Genomic DNA, 21,669 nt, shown 5'->3' on the forward strand with positions numbered 1-21,669 from the left:
ATCCCAATCCAACATGTGAGGGAACTGCGGTATTTACACACTGATTCCCAAGAGTCATTAGTTGAGGACTACTCCTGTTGCCTGGAATGCACATGGGTGGACTAGCCTTGCTGGAATCTGGAGAAAAGCTCTCAGGTACAAGAGTGCAGAGACTAATAGTAGGAATGTGACAGCACACCAAAATGTGTCCTAAGGTATGAGGGCGATAGACAAGGCACTGACCATGTCTGTACATAACAACCCACCTGCCTGAATAATCAGGAGTGAAGAACCATACACATCAAATACATACCCTAGGTGTATGCTTCTCTATATTCTAGGTGACAAATATATATCAAAAGAATCTGCAAAATGTTTTTTGTTGGCTAATATGGGACATAGGCCAGTTTTAAACATCCTCCTTAAGGTTTTTGTTTTGTTTTGTTTTGTTTTTTAGGCAAGGTAACCCTTGGTTGACCTCACAGATTGCAAGGACATTGTCAGTTTACAATCCTTTATTTTTTTATTTTTTTACACCTACGTCGCCTGGTCTTCCTAGGTGGTCTCCCATCCAAGTACTAACCAAGCCCGACCCTACTAAGCTTTCAAGATCAGACAGGATCGGGCTTGTTCAGTCCTTCTTAAGGTTTTTAAATTTGTTGTTCCCTCTGCCTGGAATATTTAAGGGACATTATCTTAAAAACTTGATAACGAGAAGTTCTAAGCAGCGTGTCACTGTCTCCTTTCCCTTGAGGCCTCTTTCTGGCAAACTTAGCTCTCTGGAATTTCCTCCAATGAAAAAGCACACCCAAGGTGAGCCCCAAGCATAACTACCCAAAGTGCCCTTGCAGAAGGAGAGCTCTCGAAAGACTTTCTAAGGGAGGAAAAACTTTGCTGCTCTATCCGAAGGTTCTGTTTCCAGTAGAGGAAGGGGAACAGGGTAGGTTATTATTCTTTGAGGCTCATCAGATGCCCATTTGGAATAGGGTGGAGTCAATAGGAAAGAATAGGAGTGGAATGTCTCTCATACATGAGTCGCTGCTATTAAGTATTGTATTAGTTAACTATGGCTGCAATAATGCTGTGTAACAAACAACCACACAGCCTCAGTGACACATAACAGTATATTTATTACTTGTGTGTCTGAGGTCATTTGGGGGTCAGCTGGCTATGGGCTGGAACAACTGGACCTCTCTGCTCCATATGGCTTTCATTTTTTCAATAAGCTTATCCAGACAATTCTCATGGCAATGGCAAAGAAGCAAGAGTGAGCAAGCCCAAAAACACAAGTGCTTTTTAAATCTGTTTGCATTATATTTGCTACCATCCTATTGGCCCAGAGCAGCAGCTGGAACTGACTGCTTCAGCTTGCAAAAGCTGGTTTTTAAATATTCAGAAACTTTGTGAGTCAGATATTATATCACTGATAGATTAAAATTTTAAAAACCAGCAAGCTACAAATCAGAACTTTTTTCCAGAGAGTTGGTATACTACTGACCCAAAGTGAGCCACATGGCTGAGGTCAGAGTGAAGAAGTAAGCCAGAATGACCCACCCAGAGTGGAAGGGCTCTACAAAATTACATGGAAAAGCAAGTGGGTTTGGGGAATGGTGAAGAATTGGGGCCCGTTTTTGGACTTTATCACGGGTATTCAACAACACCAGAATTGAGCTCTTTTCCAGGCTCTGCAAAGTGTGGGACCAGTCAAGTCACTTTTTATTGTTACTTATTTATTTTTTTATTAGTCAGGTCATTTTAAGTATCATGCTGATTCTTCATTTGGGCAAACTTTACTCTTCTCATAAAGATTCATGTGGTCTAGGATGTTAAAAGAACACTTTAAGTCTTTCCAAGGACTATGGCTAATAAAAAGCAAAGACTTGTTTCTTAGTGCCTGCGAGCTCCAAGAGCTCTGGGGTTGGGATCTCAACCATTGAAGAGATGGAAAAATATCTGGGAAAATGGAGAGGTGAATTCCATCCAAAATCAAACAAGGAAAATCTGAGAGCAGGTCTCCCAAGGTCAAGCCATTGTCCACATACTTCATACAATCAGGCTTGGGAGCAGGCCCAACGGAGTAAGTGCAGGAAATAAGAAAAACGTAAGCGAATCTCCCATCACTGTGCCTAAAGCCTGCCTTCCTCATTTGTCAGGTAAAATTTATCAGTAAAGCATTAAACTGCCTCTTTAACAACGTAATATAGTCTATCACACATTGAACAGAAAGTTCTTTTAAAACCGTCTTACTCTATGCTGTCCCTGGGTTAGTTGGTAGGGGAATGTGGTGTGTTAACGATCGACACAGTGCAATGTATACTGCCAAAAAGGGCCTTAAAAGTATGTACTTATCTTAGTTGGTTCAGGCTGCTATAACAAAAATAACATAGCCTGGATAGCTTTAACAACAGAAATTTATTTCTCACAGTTCTGGAGACCGGAAGTCTGAGATCAAGGTGCCAGTATGGTTGGGTTCTGGTGAGAACCCTCTTCCTGGTTTACAGATGGCCTTCTTCTCACTGTGTCCCTCATATATGAAAGGGAGAGAGAGGGAGGTGGGGAGAGCAACAGAGACAAAGAGATGGATGGGCAGGGAGGGAGAGAGGGACAGAGAGAAGGAGGGGGTGAGAGAAAAAGAGAGAGAGAGAGAGAAAGAGCGTATACACTCTCCTGAGATTCTTCTTATAAGGGTATCAATCTTCTCTTGAGGACTCTGCCCTCATGACCTAATTACCTCCCAAAAGCCCCACCTCCAAATACCATCACATTAGGGATTAGGGTTTCAACATATGGAATTTGAGGGAAAACAAATATTCAGTCCATAGCAATATTAGATCCTCAACCTAGAGACTCACCCTACACATTAGTATGTGGAAACTGCTGAGAGGCTTGCAGTAAGGGAAACTGTTGCTCCTTGCAGAGTCCAGCATGTCTCCCTTTATTTGACTACAGAATATGTGTGGAATATGCACCACCATCATATGGGACACAAGCATCTGGAGGACATGGTTTGAGACTGTCCTGGCTCAGTGGGATGCTAGAGAAGAGGGTTTCAGGGACCCAGAGGACCACTGAAGAGCAAACGTTACAACAAAGAGAATGTTACTAGGAATGTTTCATAGCATCTAGTCTCCTTGCCTCCAGTCAGGAGAAGCTAGCAAAATAATCCCCACATCCTCTCAGGAGCTTTAAACAACACAGATTAATTTTTCAATCATACTCATGTACTCTATGAGTCAACGGGGGAGCTCTCTTCAATGTGGTCACTCAGAAACCCAGGCTAACAAGGCAGCCACCACTCCAAACTTGCCTATCATCGAACAGAAAAAGAGAGCATGGTAAAGCCCACACTGGCCCTTAAAGACACACATCACCTCTACTCATTGGAGTGTCATCGGTCCAAGGAGCCACATGGCCCCATCTAGCTTCAAGAGGACAGGGAAGTGAAGTGCAATCCTACCACATTAGTTTCCTGAGGCTGCTGTAACAAATTGCTAAAAACCCAGTGGCTGAAAGCAACATAGATTTATTCTCCTATGCTTCTGGAGGCCAGAGGCCCAAAATCAGTATCACTAGTCTGAAACTAAGGTATCAGCAGGGCCATACTTCTTTGGGGACTCTAAGGGAGAATTCGTTTCTCACCTCTTTCCCACTTCTGGTGGCTGCCAGTATTCCTTGGCTTGTGGCCGCCTTCTCCAATCTCCAAGGCCAGTACCTTCAAATCTCTCCTAAAGGATTTTCATGCTGACTCACCTCTATCTATGCCAAATCTCCCTCCGCCCTTCTCTTATGATAATACATATGATTGCATTTAGGCCCACCCAGGTAATCCAGAACAGTCTCCTCTTCTCAAGACCTTTCATTTAATCACATCTGGAAAAACCCTTTTCCAAATAAGGTTCCATTTACAGGTTCCAGGGATTATCACCTGGTATCTCTGGAGGCCATTATTCAGCCCAAGGAAAGAGAATCGGAATACTGTACTTATTGAGAGCCATAATGGCTATCATATTCTCTTTTGGTCTCCCTTCCCTCCAGACTTCTCAACTAAGTACTCCAGGTTCTGAGTGCTTTATCTGTTTATAGCTAAGCATTTATCCCATTCTAGTCAGCCAGAAATGTACATCCAGAGAGGCCACCAAAGACCCACTTGTATAGCCCTCTCCTTTTACAAGTGAATAAATTGGGGCTCAGAAAATATCCTGTACCCAGGGTCACACATTGAGTTTTAGGTGAAAATGGAACAGAGAACACCAGAGATATAGTGAGCCACCAAACTCGACACCCTACTCTGTCAGCCACCTCGTCGGACAGTTGGTGGGTAATCCGAGTTTTGTCCTTTGATATTTTACCTTCCATAATCACATTATCCTCAACCTATATCACTCTGTCACCGCCTAAGCATTTGCTTAGAAATTATCACCATCTGACATTTTATGTATATTTATATTTATTGTGGATTTCTCTCCGTGGGAATATAAACTCCACATCAAAAAAGTCCTGATTCCTCACTGCTATATCTCCAGTAGCCTATACCAGTGCTTGGAACATAACTGGCATTCAGTATTTGTTAAATGAATGAATAAGTGAATCTAAAGAACTGACCCTCTACTAGTTAAATAAAATTTCTGCCATCATGTTAATTTTGTGAATGCCTGATAATATCTTCTGGAGTATTACAAAGGATTGTGTTTTCAGCCTATTATGAATATGGTTGCAAGTCTATAAACTTTTTATATTTGTTCTGATATTTTATGTTTTATCCTATTTCTCAAAACAAACTGCCAACTGATAACAATAAAATATATATAAACGTAATTATTAATATGTCTCATACAGCAAAAACAGCTTTGTTATAAGCAGACAAAAACCTAGAAAGACTGTATTCACATAAATGATATTTTTTTCACCAGCTTAAGTTTTGTGGGTTTTTCTTTTTAATTCATCTCCAGCCACTGTTTTAGATATTTGCAGTCAAATGAAAACTCCCTTTTATCTTTCCTGCTTGATCTTAGAGTGAAGTAGTAATCCTAACAAATAGGTTATCATGTAAACTTCTGTGATGCCAGGTTACATTTATGACTTGGGAGCAGAATCAAGCGGAATAGTAACTTTGAATTATAAACAAAAGTCTCTAACAATCAGCGAAAACAAAATTATGAGCATATGGGGAGGATGAACACATTGTTTTAAATCAAAAAATCCTGTATTTTTCTGATTTTAGGAATCCCCAGGAAAACACTAGAACTTTAGGTGAAAACAACTGACAAACTTCCTGTTAAGTCAGAAGAATAACTATAATGATATGACAGACAAGAATTTCATGGGCTTCAGAAACCAAAGTTTTGTGAAATAATAACCAAAATATGTATAGGAATTTCTAAGCTGATGGACCTACAGTATTTACAACTATGAGTCTTTCATCATCAGCCTGAATTATTTTCACGTGTATTCTCCATTCCTACCATTTTTAACCTTTTCTGGTACCTCCAATACATCACATCCTCCCTTCCCTCCAAACCTGCAATATACCATTCCTTTCTCTGGAGACTTTCCTCCCAAACAAGCCCTATCCTGCCTCTAACACTCAAACTCTCAGTACCTCAACAGTAATATGGGCCTAATAATAGTCCCTGCTCATGTAAGGTTATTAGAGAAATGAAATTACTTAATCCACATTAGTCCTTAGTCCAATGTTTGGCATGTGGCGAACAGTGAACAGACATTTGTCATTATTTTTACTACTGGTATTCTCAGTGAGATAATTTTGCTTGGCTAAATATGCTGCAGTAACTATTTGGGGCACTTGGCAGGACACTGGGGAGATATTTGGGAACATGCGGTTCATTTGGATATTGAAACATCTGGAATAAATACTTGTATAAGGTCTGTCCTGTACCTACAGTTAACCTGAGTTGAATTATTCCAGCATAGACTATAACATAGAAAGGCATGGAATGAAAAGCATTACACAGGCCTACCACTGCTCCTAGTCTATCATATCTCTAAGGGGTTCTCCTTCTGTCTCAGCAAGAGAATTCATTCATTCAAAATATATTTATTAAATACCTCTCATGTACCAGGCACTATCTAGGGTCTAGACCTTGGAGAAACAACATTGAATCAAACAGACAAAAACTCCTGCCTATATTCTAAAGGGAGTAGAATAAAGAAAATGAATAAGTAAATATTTGTTTATTAGATTTTGGTAAGTGCTACAGAAGAAAATAAATCACGGTAAGTAGGGTGAACAGTGCCAGTGACAGGGTAAAATTTCTAAATAGGATTGTCAGGGTATAAAGGCGATATTTGAGCAAATACTTGAAGGAGGAAGAAATATGTTGGTGTCTGGGAAGAAGAGTGTGCCAAGCAGAGGGAATGACCAGTGCAAAGGCCCTGAGGTGGAAGAATACCTGTATGTTAAAAGGGTAGGAAGGAAGTCAGGGTAGCTGCAGCACAGTGAACCAGAGGAATAGTTGTAAGGGAGCAGATCTTGAAGGCCTTGCGAACTATGAAAGACAGTTGGATTTACCCTGTGAGAGATGAGAAACCACTTCAGGGCTCTGAGCAGAGGAAAGGCAAGATCTGAATTATGTTTTTAAAAGATCCAAGCATGGTATGGAATGAGCCTAGTAAAGGCAAGCTCTCCAACAACCCAGAAGTTGATGAAGGGGCAGTCTACCTTCAATGGATTGAATTGTGTCCATGATGTAATTTGAGCTTCAGAGATTCAGATATTTAAACTTAGAGAGCCACCGAGGTGCATTACCATACAAATGCTGGGAGGATTGGGTGATATTTCTGGAATATGGGGATAGAGATATGGGGATTGTTGCAACAACAACAAAGGCTCTTTTAGAGACATAGCAATTCAGAAGGTATCAAAAGCTGGGAGAATGATATAAGATGTAAGGTGTTGTGGTTAATATTAATGTGTCAACTTGACTGGATATGGGGTGCTCTGACTAAATAATGTTTCTGGGTGGGTATGTCTGTGATAGTGTTTCCAGATAACATTAGCATTTTAATTAGTGGACTCGATAAAGTAGGTTGCCTTCCCACCCCCACCCAATGTAGGTGAGCATTGTCCACACCAGTGAGGACCTGAACAGAACCAAAAGCAGAGGAAAAAGGAATTTGCTCCTTTCTCCTGCCTCACTAGTGGGCTGGGACCGCTCGTCTCATCTTTCCATGTCTTGGACTGGGTCACACTACTAGCTTTCTGCATCTCCAGCTTACAGACAGCAGATCATGGGACTTCTCAGCCTCCATAATCACATCAGCCAATTCCACACAACAAATATGTATATATTTAATATATCTTAATTATACATTAATTTTTATATAGCACATTAATTTAAATATAATTAATATATTAATTACATATGTGTGTATGTGTCTATATATATCCCCTATTGGTTCTACTTCTCTGGAGACCCTGACAAATACAGATGTCTACAGGAAGTAGCTTTACCCTAAGTTCATAATTAAGCAATTGTTATATCTCTTATGAACCGAGCATCAATATGTATCATGGATAGATTATATATATATAAACAACAAATTTACTGTATGTTCAAATTAGGACAGAGAGATACTTCCAAGATGGACAAGGAGTCACAGTCAGGAATGATCTAGAAAGAAAGGGCTGAGAAAGCTCAGAATGTCACCTATAGGACATGGGGAATGGACTGATGACTGGCCTTGTGGACTCACAACAGACCCACCTGCATAAAGTTTTTAACCTAAGCAATTCCTACTCTTGGAATAAAGTCTTCTTTATTTTTTCATTTTAAAAATAGAGTAAAACCCGAAGAGGAGTGAAATAAAGCATTGCTTCTCAACTATGATGTTTACAAGAATCACCTGAAAGTTAATAGTGAACCTAAACCTACCCTGTTCATTAAAGAGGGACAGGGCCTGGGCCCTTATGTTTTCACCAAGTTCTCCAGGTGATTGTGATACACACAGAAGTTTATGAACCACTAATGTAGAGAGCTGCTTCTCAAACTTGACTACCCATTGGCATCTCCTGGAGAGTTTTAAGAATTACTAATGCCTGGTTCCCACCTGGAGATTCTGATTTAATTGGCCTGGGTGTAGCTTGGGCATCAGGATTTTTCAAAGGTAACCAGGGGCAGCCAAGATGGAGAACCACTGATGAGTAAGGATTGCTGTCACCAAAGGGAATAACTGATCACTATATATTCAAAACCTCATCCAATTTTAATCCGAAATCCTTGTTCTTAGCTGCCATGTTTAAAGGCAAAAATCTAGAAATCAGTAGGTGTTATCATTGTTATTCAATAGAATATAATAAAATCACAGAAAAATTAAGAGAATAAAATAATTGAGAAAACCATAAAAAACCAATAGCACCTTGATGTTATCATTGTTTTCTTGATTATCATCAATAACATAACTAGTATCACTAGTACATGGAACTCAACACTAACCCTATCCTCAGGAGCTATTTTATTAATTACTTGAAAGAAGACACAGACGGGCCACTTATCTGAACTGTCCTTATGCTCTCTGAAAGCTCAAGCTGATGGCAAAGTTTACTGCAAGAGTCTCCTCTCCAAAAACCAGTTGCCACACATCTGCCTTCTGAGCATGAAACTTTACAAAATGGTGGAACTTTCACCTGCTTTCTTGGCACTTGTTTTACAGTCCCTTAATTCTCCACTGCAATTTCATTAAAATGACCAACTTGAGTATGAAAGTAAAGAAGTGGAAAGCACCCAAGCCTTGTATTTTAAAGTAATTTAATGGTTCATTAGCTGTGTGACTTCAGACAAGTTACTTAGCGTCTCTGAGCCTCCTAGTCCTCATTTGTAAAACTGGACAAATAATACCAACAGTCCAGTCACAGCGTGATGATAAAATGAGTTCTTAGAGCTAGGGCATGAGGGCAAGGTCTGTTACACAATAGGTAGTCAAATGTCTGGCACCAGGTAAGCACTATGTGAGTGTTAGCTGCTGTGGTTACGTGATGTCAGTGTTATACCATGTGGTACAAGGGAACACTGCCACAGACAAATCCTGTCCGCTTTTTAAAGGAAAAAGTTAAGAATTCTTTGTCTCCTCGCTCTTAGCAAATCTTGTGTTTATCTGGGGAGAAAGATTCAGGTCAGTGATCTGCATGAAGGCTAAAAAAGAAATGCTGAAATTAACAACTCTTGATTTTGTTAACTTTGGGCCTAAGTACCATATAATGATTTTCCCACATGGAGCCTGAAAGAATCTTGGAGATCATGAAGCCCAATACTTTTTAATAATAAAGAAATGGAATCTGAATTTTAAATGGTGCTTCGGCATGTTGGATACTAACTAGTTACAGAGTCAGGATTAGCACCCATGTCTGGAAGAAGCTATAGAAACACTTTTAATATAGCTCTAAGCAATTTACAAAGCACTTTAACAGTTCTCTTCACCATGACCTCTAAAGCAGGGTTTCTCAACCATAGCACTGTTGACATTTGGTGCAGGATAATTGTTGTAGGGACAGTCTTGTGCATTGCAAAATGTTTAGCGGTATCCTGGCCTCTACCCACTAGTTGCTAGCAGCATCCTCCGCAAATAGTTATAACAACAAGAAATCTCTCTAGACATTGCTAAATGCCCACTGAAGGATAAAATTGACAAAAACAAACAAGCAAAAAGAAAATACATAAATGGCGTAACCATTAGTCTGGTGACTTTTTCATGTTCCCCTCTGTTTAGTGAAGGTCAGTTTCACTCTTTCTTATCCCCTCTCTTGAAAGAGAAAAATAAATATGAACAAGAACTTGAAAAGCCTGTTGAGACCAACTGTTTCAAACATACTATGCATGAAATATCAATATTTTTCATCACAAAATACAAAAAGTAATTATTTTTAGATGAAATCATTTTAAGGTAACTAACCCACAGAGTATTTTGCTTAAATACTTCATTTATTCCAAGCTCTGGTATGTATTGATGTCAAATTCTTCCAATGCACAATTGCCACCCAGGTCAGTGAGAGATGATTCCATTTTTAGCACTGGAAATTGAAAAATTATTTCTCAAACAAATGGCCCATAATTTCCCTGAGACATGGTTACAAATGTTTGGCTCAACTGTTCAAATTAAAGCAGTTAAAAACTACTTCAATAACTAGTAGATTAAGGAACAAGTAATAATATTATGAGTGTGGATAGGAATGTGAATGCTGTGAGAAAGTGGAAATAAGAGATTTGACTTTGTCAAGGTGAATGATGTTATCTTGAGCAGAAAGCTGAAATGGTCTGCCCACTGAAGGTGGAAAAGGTGTTGGGTTACTGGCAGAGCGGCCTTGGACATGACCCACAGGGCAGAGACATTTTTCCTCTGGGCTCTCGCTACAAGAAGGCATTTCCACACGGGTCACGACATTGCATCATTGAGAAACCTCTCCTGTCTTGTTTCTTGCATTCCTTGCCTATGCCTAAGTACAGCAATTTCTGGAAAAGCACAAAAGGCAACCAACAAGCAAAGAAGTAAACCTGCAGACACCTAAGTGATCTTCCAGTTGGCAAAAGACCAGAAGTAAATTTAATTTAAATTAAAAAAGAGAGAGCAAACTTTAACAAAAGCAGGCCCAAAAAGAAGAGTAAATGAAATACTCCATCTTAAACTTGTGGGAAAGTAAGGACCCATTTACATGTAAAGGTTAAGAAGATTGGAAATGATTTTATGATTCTACTAAACTAAAAAAGTTCAGCCTAATCCTTGGCACAGCCACAACTGAAATAATTATCAGCCATGTGTCCTTCTGCGTATTTCTCTGAGCCGCAGTTTTACCATCTGTGCATTGGGGATAATACGGCTATTGTAATGATTAGATGAGATCATGTACGTAAATGCTTAGCACACCTCCTGACACAGAAAAATTATTCTATAATCCTCTTCTTTCCTTTTCCAAATCCATACTGGAACAAGGAAAGCCAAGACCCAAGGTTGCTTTTAATCTACGACCTTTTCCTTTATGCTTTTCTAAGGGCACCATGAATTTAGTCCTGAAATCAGACCATGAGAGAGGTCAATCCTCCCACCCAGACCCCAACTGCTGTTGTACTGGAGTCCTTTGAGACACAAAGCACATCTTGGAGGGCTGCAGATACTGCTCCCTCTCTATCTGCTGCTGGTGACTGCCGTTAGTCATCTCCATCTGGAGCCAGAGGCACAAGATCGCAGGTAATGCAATACACCGGGGTCAGCCTCTAAGACAAACAGCCTGGCAGAGAACAGAGAAAAAAGATAATGGCAATGTGATGACAGTTACCAGTGGAAATTAACCAGGATGGGCCCTCTCCAAGAGAGTGATGGAGACATCTTGGCTATGGACCTTGGAAGGGACCTTTCTGTAAGGGATTCTCAGACACTGCAGTGGTTGCTGGGGGCACAGCTAGAGCAGCGGCCAATATAAGGTGACTTCAGATAGGACATCAGAAGTGGGAAAGGGGCACTAGAAAAAGATCAGGAAAGCGACTGTCACTAAAAAGAGAAATTAACAAGAAGCCACAAAAAGAGAGACACCCTTCCCAGAAGTAGTCCACCCTCCAGTGTGAGGTGGAGAAGCCTTACCCAGGTGATTAAAGTGCCTTCTAGACAGATGTGGCCAGGAAGCAGCCTGTTGAAAACAATGTTGTGTGAAATAAGCTTCACACAGAGAAACTATAATGAGTTATGGACAAGCTGTAGAAATGAAGAAGGTGGACCTGCAGCTCCAAGAGCAAACAGAAGTACAGCAGGCAGCAGGCAGCCCAGAGAGAAAAGAGCTGGACACACACGAGGTAAGAGTCTCCAGCTTTGTTCAGAAAAGGGATTGGTCCTACATATCCTGGTAATTGAGCACCATTGTGACCCATGCAAAGATGGGTCCTTCATTTACTGGTATCTCGTTGAATTTCATCTTCACATTACTGAGCTAACTTTTTTCCCCTTGTTTTACGCATAAATAAACAGAAGTAGAATTTAGTGGTTAAAAGCATAAGTGCTAAAGGCACATTCCCTGGGTTCTAATTTTTGCTGTGTAACCTTAGACAAATTACTTAACCCCTCTGTGCCTAAGTTTCCTCATCTGTGAAATGAATTAATAATAACGTCAACCTCATAGCATACTTTTACTTAAAAATATTTGTAAGTTAATACTTGCAAGGTGTCAATACCTGGTCAGTGTCTGACATATGGTAGACATTTAACAAATGATAGTTGTGGACTCCATGTACTGCCTAAATGCACACTGCTAATGAATAGAGGAGCTTGGATTTGATTCCAGATTTATCCGAATCCAAAATCCATAAATGTTCTTACCACTCCGCCACACTGGCACCTTGTCCAAGTAGCACAGATATCCCAAGGAATAGAGGCCTCTGAGCACTACAGCCTCATAGAATCTCCTTCAGACTTTCCAGCCCTCCCGGCTCCAATTCCATATTCCCTAAAGAATCTTGGGCTTGTTCACTCTGGTTCCCAGCACCTGTAATTATGAAGAGGGGGCTTATTATCCCCGCAAACTGGGAAAACTCAAGGTCATAGAAGAAAAAGTGCCAAGTGCAGGACCCAGCTTAGAGCTGGTGCTCTACCAATCTCCGCTGGGTCTGAATCTGCCATGCATACTCAGGCTGTCTGCACACAGCCTGAGTATGCATGGCAGAAAGTCTTAGAAGCTCCATCCTCCAGCAAAAGTGACAAAAGTGGGGGTACTCCCTCCTGCCCTCTCAGAGCCTGTTTGTCTCCTGGCTTCTCTGTCCAAGGACGTGTGTTGCCCTTATGCGGCCTTCTGAGGCACCATGAGTCCCAGGCTCCAGGCTTGTTCTGTTCTTTCACCTTAATCTGGACTGTGCGCCTAAGTCTACCTTTTTACCATAAACCAAAAAGATTCAAAATGTCCTGGTTTTGCAAGTTGTACAATAAAACTTTCTGATAAACTCTCACAGTTCCTACAGTATATGCTGTAGATCGAATGCTTGTGTCTCTCTCAAATTCATATGTTAAAGCCCCAAACTTCAATATGATGGTATTTGAAGGTAGGGCTTTTGGGAGGTAATTAGGTCATGAGGGTGGGCCCTCAGGATAAAATTGGTGCCCTTATAAGAGTGGCAAAACAGCTCTCTCCTCTCTCTCTCTCCCCTCTCTATCTCTGTCTCTGTCTCTCTGTCTCTCTCTTCCCCCACCACACACAAACCCCCATGTGAGAGTACAGTGGATACAATGAGAAAACAAGAACACTGCAGACCAAGAATAGTGCTCTCATCAGACACTGGATTTCTGGTGCCTTGATCTTGGACTTCCCAGCCCCTAGAACTATAAGAAATAAATTTAAGTTGTTTAAGCCACCCAGACTGAGGTATTTTGCTTTGTCCTAAAGTATTTTCTGAAAAAAGAATCAAATATTATGGTTCAAGAAACTTTTCAGCTTTCGGAATCAGTGATCTTTGCCATCGATAGAACCCCTAAATCCCAACAAATTTAAAGTAATTGAAAAGTTAGGGGGAAAATTGTAGGAAAAACATTGTAGAAAAAAATTGTAGGAAGAAGGAAGTATGTAATATTTGATATTTAATGTGTTACCCAGAATATGTCACCCTATTTGCAATGATGAATCCCTTTGCTGCTCAAATGTCCACAAGAAAATGATTCATACCACCAAGTCTCAGAAAACGGGGATTCGATAATCATAACAGAGGGGCTGTGGTCAACGGAAAAAGCTGAAGGCAGCAGAGAGAGAATGCAAACTAGGACAGGAGAGTGACCGGAAAGAGACAGCTGCAGGGCCTTGCTCTCAAAGGTCACCAGGGTTAACAAGTAAGGAAAACTGACAGCATTTTGCAGGACACACTGCAGAACATCAAAGCCCTCTTCGTAAATCATCTGCTAAAGACACCCTCTGGAACTGGTTCAAAAGCAGAAAAGGGTGTGATGGCCTTAAAACCAACAAAAGAGGGCTATACCCTTTCCTCTGAGGGACAAGAACCAAAAAGAGTGCCCAAAAGGGCAACAGAAGAATGTGGAACAAGAAAAATGCAGACAAAGCTTGGGAAGTGAGCACTGCTTTAACCACCTTAGTAAAGAGGTGCTGTAACTTAATATCAGAACTCACTGTATCGTTTGTATTCATTCCTTTAAACACATATTCTCTACTGCTTTCAGAGTAGAGATTATGATATCCTTTATAAAAAGTTTTAGAATAATAAGAATGGCCTCTCAAATTAATGAGTGTTTCATATGAGCCAGATATCGTTGTAAGGATTTCACAGCATTATCTCATTTAATTCTCAGCAGATCCTAGGAGGTAGGCACCATCATTATTCCTATTTCATGGAGAAGGGAAGTGAAACTCAACTAAAGAACTTTTTCAGATCGCATAGTAAAAAGGAGGCAGAACCAGAATCTGAACCCAGAGACAGTGAAACTAATCACGAGAGCAGAGACTTTCACAATTCAGTGGGGGTTAGCTGGGGATCTTGTTAAAATTGTGGGCTTTCAGGCTGCCACCACCCCCCATCCTCCACCCTTAGAGTTTCAGATTCAGTGGGACTGTGGTAGAGTCCAGGATCTCAAGCACCTCCCACATGATCTGATAGGCGTGGTCTGGAAGCACACTTTGTTCGATGCTTCATTCTTCCACTGTGCCTCTTTGGCTAATCTTCAAAAAGTCCCATGCTAAAGATATCACTGCAGCTGTTACGTATGGATACGTGGACTGGGTGGACCTGAGTTGTTAAAGTCAAGGTCTGGAATCCCAGAATGAGCCAGAGCAGGTCAGCAGCTGCCACTCCTTAGAGAATGTTTTCCCCTCATGGCTTCTTTCTGCCTGAGTTGTTCCACATGATGCTATATTAGTTTTCCTTTTTATTTCCAAAGAGAAGGCAACAGAAGAGCATTACAGAAAGGGTAGCTCCTAAAACTACAAGAAAGATCAAGAAAACATAGAGTCTTGCTCCAACTTGCTTGTTCCTGCTCACAGAGATGAACCCAAGCACTGTAACTTTCAACTTGGAGATTTCAAGAGTCTCTATACCACCATCATCTTTTATTTTACATTTAGTAAGATTTAACTGTAAGTCTAATACATGGTAGGGGGAAAGGTCATTTTAAAACATATTGAAACTTGATCAATATGGCCTGTTTAAGAAATAATTTACATGTCACGTGGAAACTATTTTATATTGTTGGGAGTAGAGTTTTTTGGTTTGGTTGCTTTGTTTTGTTTTGGCTAAGGAAGTTGCCTAAAGATTGGTATCTACTTTTTCCTAATAGAGATGTATTTCTTAGTAAATTTCTCATACAAATGTTTTGTCTTTTAAGAAATGGATTTTCTGAGTAAAATTCTATCTAGAATTTGCTATTGCCCCGATAATGCTTTTTATCAATTGCAAAGATTACAATTGATAAAATTAACATGGCTTTACTGAAATTATACGTTTTTCTAACTTCCCTTATAATGAATATGGTGCTCTTTCAAAATGCTTTCCTAATATCTTCATATTTCCAGCTTAAGAGAGTTCCACCAATTATTACAGTAGTCCCCACTTAGCCACAGGGAATATGTTCCAGGACCCCCAGCGGATACCTGAAACCACAAATAGTACCAAACCCTATACATGCTATGTATTTTTTATACATACATATGTTACATATGTTTTACGGCTTCTCTTTGGCATATTCAAATTGTCATCGTCACTACTCTTGAGCTTTGGGGCCATTATTAAGTAAAATAAAGATCACCTGAACACCATCACTGCAATACCACAACAGTCAGTCTAATAACCGAGATGGTGCTACTACATGACTAATGAGCAGGGAGTGTATACAGCACAGGACACACCAGACAAAGAGATCATTCACATCCTGGGCGGGACAGAGCAGGATGGTACAAGAATGCATGATGCTACTCAGAATGGCGCGTGATTTAAAACTTATAAATTATTTATTTCTGCAATTTCCCATTTAATGTTTTCATACAGCCAACTACGGGTAACTGAAACCATAGAAAGCAAAATTGTAGATAAGGGGGAACTACTGTACTCACATTAAGTTTTAAAATTAGTGTGTTAAATGCTGTTCTTAGAAAGGCAACAACTTTGATTTGTCATAAAAAAAAAGTTGTTTCTTCATTCCTCATAATAAAGATAAGAGGCTACAGAGTTATAAGCTTCTCTCTACTGATATTCTCCACTCAGCGTAGCACAGTGTAGTCAATTCTGCATTTCTAGAATAATGGTTTTTTTTTTTAAGTATCTTCTATGTTGCTCTTCAAAAAGTGAAATCTAATAACAGAAGATGGCATTAAAAGCCATTTTTCTCTGCTCATTCTGTAGTATTAGAGCCAGTGTTTTTATCATCATAGGCTACAATTTTCTCTTTATCCATTTTAATAAGCTCTGTTATCTCTCTGAATTCAACATCATTCAATATAGAAGGCCACACATTATCACAGAAACTGCACATACGTAGAGAGCCTCTGAAATGTTGACTCTATCCCTGAGTGTCCACGCCAGTGCCTAATATATAGCCTTATCAAACCGAGGTGAAACTTGAGCAGCAAGTTGGTGATGATCTGTTAAGACTGTATGAATTCAAATGTCCCTCTTGAAGACTGTTTCCTAAAATGTATTTCCATAGAACCGATACACTACAGCTTAAGAGAAGGAAATTGTTCTATGGGGAAGACCTGTGGGGCAGAAACAATGCAGCCAGACTCAACAGGAGGTATATATTTTCCACACAGTGCCTTCAGCAGCCCCAGAAAGTAGACAGCCAGGCTGACCACCCAGAAGCACTCACAGAACCTGGAAGTGAAATCACACCAAGAGACAAGGAGGCCCCCACCCTCACCTTTAAAACAAGGCTCTGGGTACCATCTCACAGTCCCCAAGCATGAGGACATATAGAACCTGCACAGTCTTTTTGAAAATCAAAGCAGAGAACATAAACGACTTTCTCTTCTGCAACAGCTAAAATGACTACTTTATACTCAAAAATCAAATAAGCAAACAAACAACTTTTATCAGATTTTTAAATACAGATTACCCAATCCATATTAAAACAATATGAATTAGGAAAACCCCCCAATCTCTTTATAAAACAGCAGAGTTTGTCAAACACCAAGTTACAAAAATTTGATGGGCCAAGCAACAGCTAGTCTGACACTTCAATTTAAATTTCTAGATAACAGATAGGAGAAGAAACTTAGAGCACTTTAAAAGCTAATGATTGAGGCAAAAAAAAAAAAATCAAACTTATTCAAAATCTAAGAACGTCATCGTGCTACTTGAAATGACTTAGAATTTTAAAGCTAAAAAGAACTTAAAAGAGCATCTAATAAAATCTCTTTATTTCAAAGATGAAGAAAGTATTTTATGGTTGGCCCAAAGTGTTACAGTTTTTCCTGCTTTAACATTAAGCAAGATTTAAATCCAAGAAGATCAAAGATTTGTCGGAGATTTTTTTTTTTTAAAGCCAGAATATGAAATCAAGAGTTATAAATTATTCTACATAGTCTATATGGCCAACACATCTAACATCTAAGAATAAAGAGACAGATTTTTGTAAGATATTGGACTTATTTCCCAAAATGCATCATATGAATTTTTACAACATGTCTACTAAGAAAGTATGACTTCATGTGATTCTTAGTGGTTTTGTGGTTTGTTTTTTGACCCTTACTCCTATATACTGTACAACAGTTTAATAATATTTTGGCTAACAGTTGAGAAAGAAAAAAGGTACGTATAGCTTTTTATCACATAATTTCCCAGGCTAACAGATTGAGTTTCGCCATTTATAATGACATAATGGTTGCTTCCAAGTTTTGGCAACGATAGATAAAGCTTCTATAAATATTCATATGCAGGTTTTTGTGTAGAAATAAGTTTTTAACTCCTTTGGGTAAATAACAAGGAGCACAATTGCTGGATCAGATGATGAGAATATTTTAATTTTATAAGAAATCGCCAAACCTTCTTCCAAAGAGACTGTACCATTTTGCATTCCCATCAGCAACAAACCAGAGTTGTTGTTACACTACATCCTCACCAGCATGTGGTGTTGTCAGTGTTCCAGATTTTGGTCATTGTAACAGATATACATGTAATTTATTTAATGAGGAAAAATGATCATAATCCCCAAAAGGTGGTTTTGCTAAATGAACAATTCCTTTAAAAAAAAAATTATCAGTTAAATACTTGCTTCCAAATATGGCAACAAATAAATTATAATAAACTTCACAGGTTAATATCAAGAGATATTAAAAAGAGTGTGGCTTACAGGCACTGAGCATCTAAATGTGTCAGTAATCATTCAGACCTTCAGGTTGTTCATCTCCATACCAAAATACAACATGTTTGTTCAATCTCTGTGGAAACACTTTTAGATTTGGAGCCAGAGATCCCAGATCTAATTCCATTTTACTTTGCCTCTCTCTCTCTTTCTCTGAATAAAACGAAAGACCTGGACCAATCAGGCCTAAGGGGGTCGATTAACTAATTTATATGAGTGAAGCAAGCCAGGTGGGGACTCTGGGAGACAAGGAAGCGCCTGCCTTCAAGGAAGAGGGAAGCCATCATTCTCCACAGCTGTGTGATGCCATGTGAAGTGTGCATCTAATTTTGCCTGATCTGCCATTTTTTCATGAGAAGCCAGAAACCTAAATTTGAATATAATACCTCCTAATGTTTACCTATTGGAAACAAATTATTTCAAAAATTCACTAAATGGGGGACTTCTGACCAAGATAGAGTAGCAGGGATCAGACTTACCCTCCCTCCTGAAATAAACAACAAAAAAACTGACAAAATATATGAAACAATGGTTTTCAAGACACTGGGAATAAGCCAACAAGGGATAGTCACTTCTGAGAAATGAAAAAAAATGAGGTGAACCCGAAAACTGCCCAGTTTAAGAGCATACCACAGCAACTCAGTCCTGTGAGATAAAGGACAGTCCTCTCAACAAATGGTGCTGGAACAATTTGATATTCATGTGAAAAAAAAATGAACTGCCATCATACCTCCAACCATGTACAAAAATGAACTTAAAATGGAGATAGACCATAATGTAAAACCTAAATTATAAAACTTCTGCAAGTAAACATAGGAGAAAACCTTTCTAATTATTATGATTTTGGATGAATCTCAAAACAATTATGCTAAGTGAAAGTAGCCAGACAGAAAAAGAGTATATAAAGTATGATTCCATTCAAATAAAATTCTAGAAAATGCAAACTAATCTATAGAGACAGAAAGAAAATCAGTGGTTGCTTGGAGGGTTTGAAAACAGGAAGGAAGGATTACAAAGGGCCATAGGAAACTTTTGGTGGTGATAAGTATGTTAATTATCTTGATTGTAATGATGATTTCACATATATACCTTTACCTAAAAATATTAAATTGTATACTTTAAATATGCGCAATTTATTGTACGTCAATTATGCCTCAATAAAATGTTACACATGCGCACATGCACAAATGCGCACAAACACAAACACATACCAGTGGCCAAACAAAATCAACTTGCAGGCAAAATCTGGTGGGCTAGCTAATGGTTTTCAATTTCTATATTCAATGGCTTATGGAGTCACTTCCAGTGACCTGTGATTCTTTGAAATTTATCCAAAGCTGAAGCTAAATTATACCTTCTGAAGATAGTACATATAATTCTAGAAAAGCATTCTAGAAATTATTTTGAGTTGAAAATTTGAATATATTGAATGTGTATATTAGTATGTACAAATTACTGCATATTTATAATGTTTATGTCATCATTCATAAAATATGTACAATAGATTGTTCATTTTCGACAGATCTTTGTTTCTTTGTCATTTGGGAGAGCCTATAATTTCCTCAGCACTCACGTGGGGGAAAAAGGTACAAATCTATCTCATTCTATTTTCCAGGACAATTAAATTATGATGTCACAAGGAATATTTTAGAAGATACTCTAAGAACGCCACCCTTTTCCAGAAATTCTGACCTTTATGGGTGCTGTAGGATTTACAAATTATATGAGCAACATTCACATAATCAGTGGGTTTGAGGATTTGTTCACTCTATAGCCATATAGGCACTGTTTTCAGAGTGTCATGGAAAATAGTTTTATTCCACGCGTACCTTTATCCACATAAACATGCACCTATAACCTATACAGTCACATTATAGCACACAAACAGGTATACATACAATATTTGTATGCGCATATAATCATGATATAATGTCTAATCTCAGTATGAATGCATAATACATATCATATAAAAAGCATATACGTGCATATTTCTCCATTTTATTGTATAAATATATTCATAGATATATGGGTATATATCATTGCTCATAAACATTTTTTCAATGTTAAACTGAAACTGCTCTAAGAACTAAGACACAGAGGTGACGGGTGTCTAGTAACCCAGTTACCATGATCCTCCCCACCACTATCAGCTTTCATTTGCCATCAGATAAGCCTAAAAGTGTTGGAGTTGACATAAGCCAGTTCCACAGGTAAGAAAAATACGGACATGTTTTGTGGCAGATTGTTACATGAAAAGGTGCCTGAGGAATGTCACTTGTTCTGCATCAAAACAATGCAATAAAGGAATTTATTGTTGGGTCACCATCTTTTTGGTCAGCTTAATGTAGGCGGAGCCACATAAAACCCCACCTGGAATGTTGTCCATTTGTGCAGAGAGGCACCATTTGCAAACTGCTTGCTTTCTTGTCCTCCTTTAAATTGCAGTTTAGAAAAAATGCTGGTGGCATTAAGAATGCTTAGAAACAGGGCAATTTTCACAGCTCAAATTGCAGGTAGAATAAATGTCTTCTGTATCTTGTTCATGAAAGTCCAGACAAGTTCTTAATAGGAAAAGTAAATAACACTGCTTCACAATTGTCCACAATCTCCTCTTTCTGCTTCCATTAATTAATACTGATTAACAAACACTCGAATTTTGTTTCTGAACAATTCATTTGATATCTGACTATTAAACAATTATAATCACCAACTTTAGAACAGATAATTAGGAAAAAGAGGTTGTTTTTCTTGCTTAAGGCACATTGAAGAAAACCGATCCAAGGATACCAATTCAGTATTCTAATTGAGCATTCTTTTCCAAATGCATTGTAGGTGATTTTTTTCCTCTCAATTCTTAAGGGAAAATATACATTTTTAAAAAACATATATGATTTAAAATATATAAAACATTAAATTAAAATTCATAAGAAGTAACTAAAACATTTACATGAAAACTCCTGAGTATTAAATGTAAATTGATATTATTATTAGTCCCAGAAAGGCCCTAAGGTACAGAATCTCTCTAGAAAATAAAGAAATCTAACTTGAATAAACATTTGTGTTGCTAAGATGGCAGCTGGAACTTAATGAATGCTCTGATAAATACCTCTTGCTTCCTGAAATTTTTTAAAAAGCTAAGATTGACATGCCATTTATTATGTGCTAGGTACTACACTAAACGTTTTATGTATATTAATTCATTCGGTTCTCAAAACAATGCCAGGGAGCAGGCACTATTATTATCCCATTTCATAGATGAGGAATCTGAGGTAGACAGCAGTAGAGAAACTTGCCCGTCACATAGCTAGTCAATAGCAACAACAGGATTTGATCTAGACAGGCTGGTTCTGAAACTCACTTCCTCAAACACCACACTATCTTGTCCTTTCTACCTACAGAGCACTG

The sequence above is a fragment of the Pteropus medius genome, unplaced genomic scaffold, assembly GCF_902729225.1.
Source record: "Pteropus medius unplaced genomic scaffold, Ma_sr-lr_union100, whole genome shotgun sequence".
Taxonomy (NCBI): Eukaryota; Metazoa; Chordata; class Mammalia; order Chiroptera; family Pteropodidae; genus Pteropus; species Pteropus medius.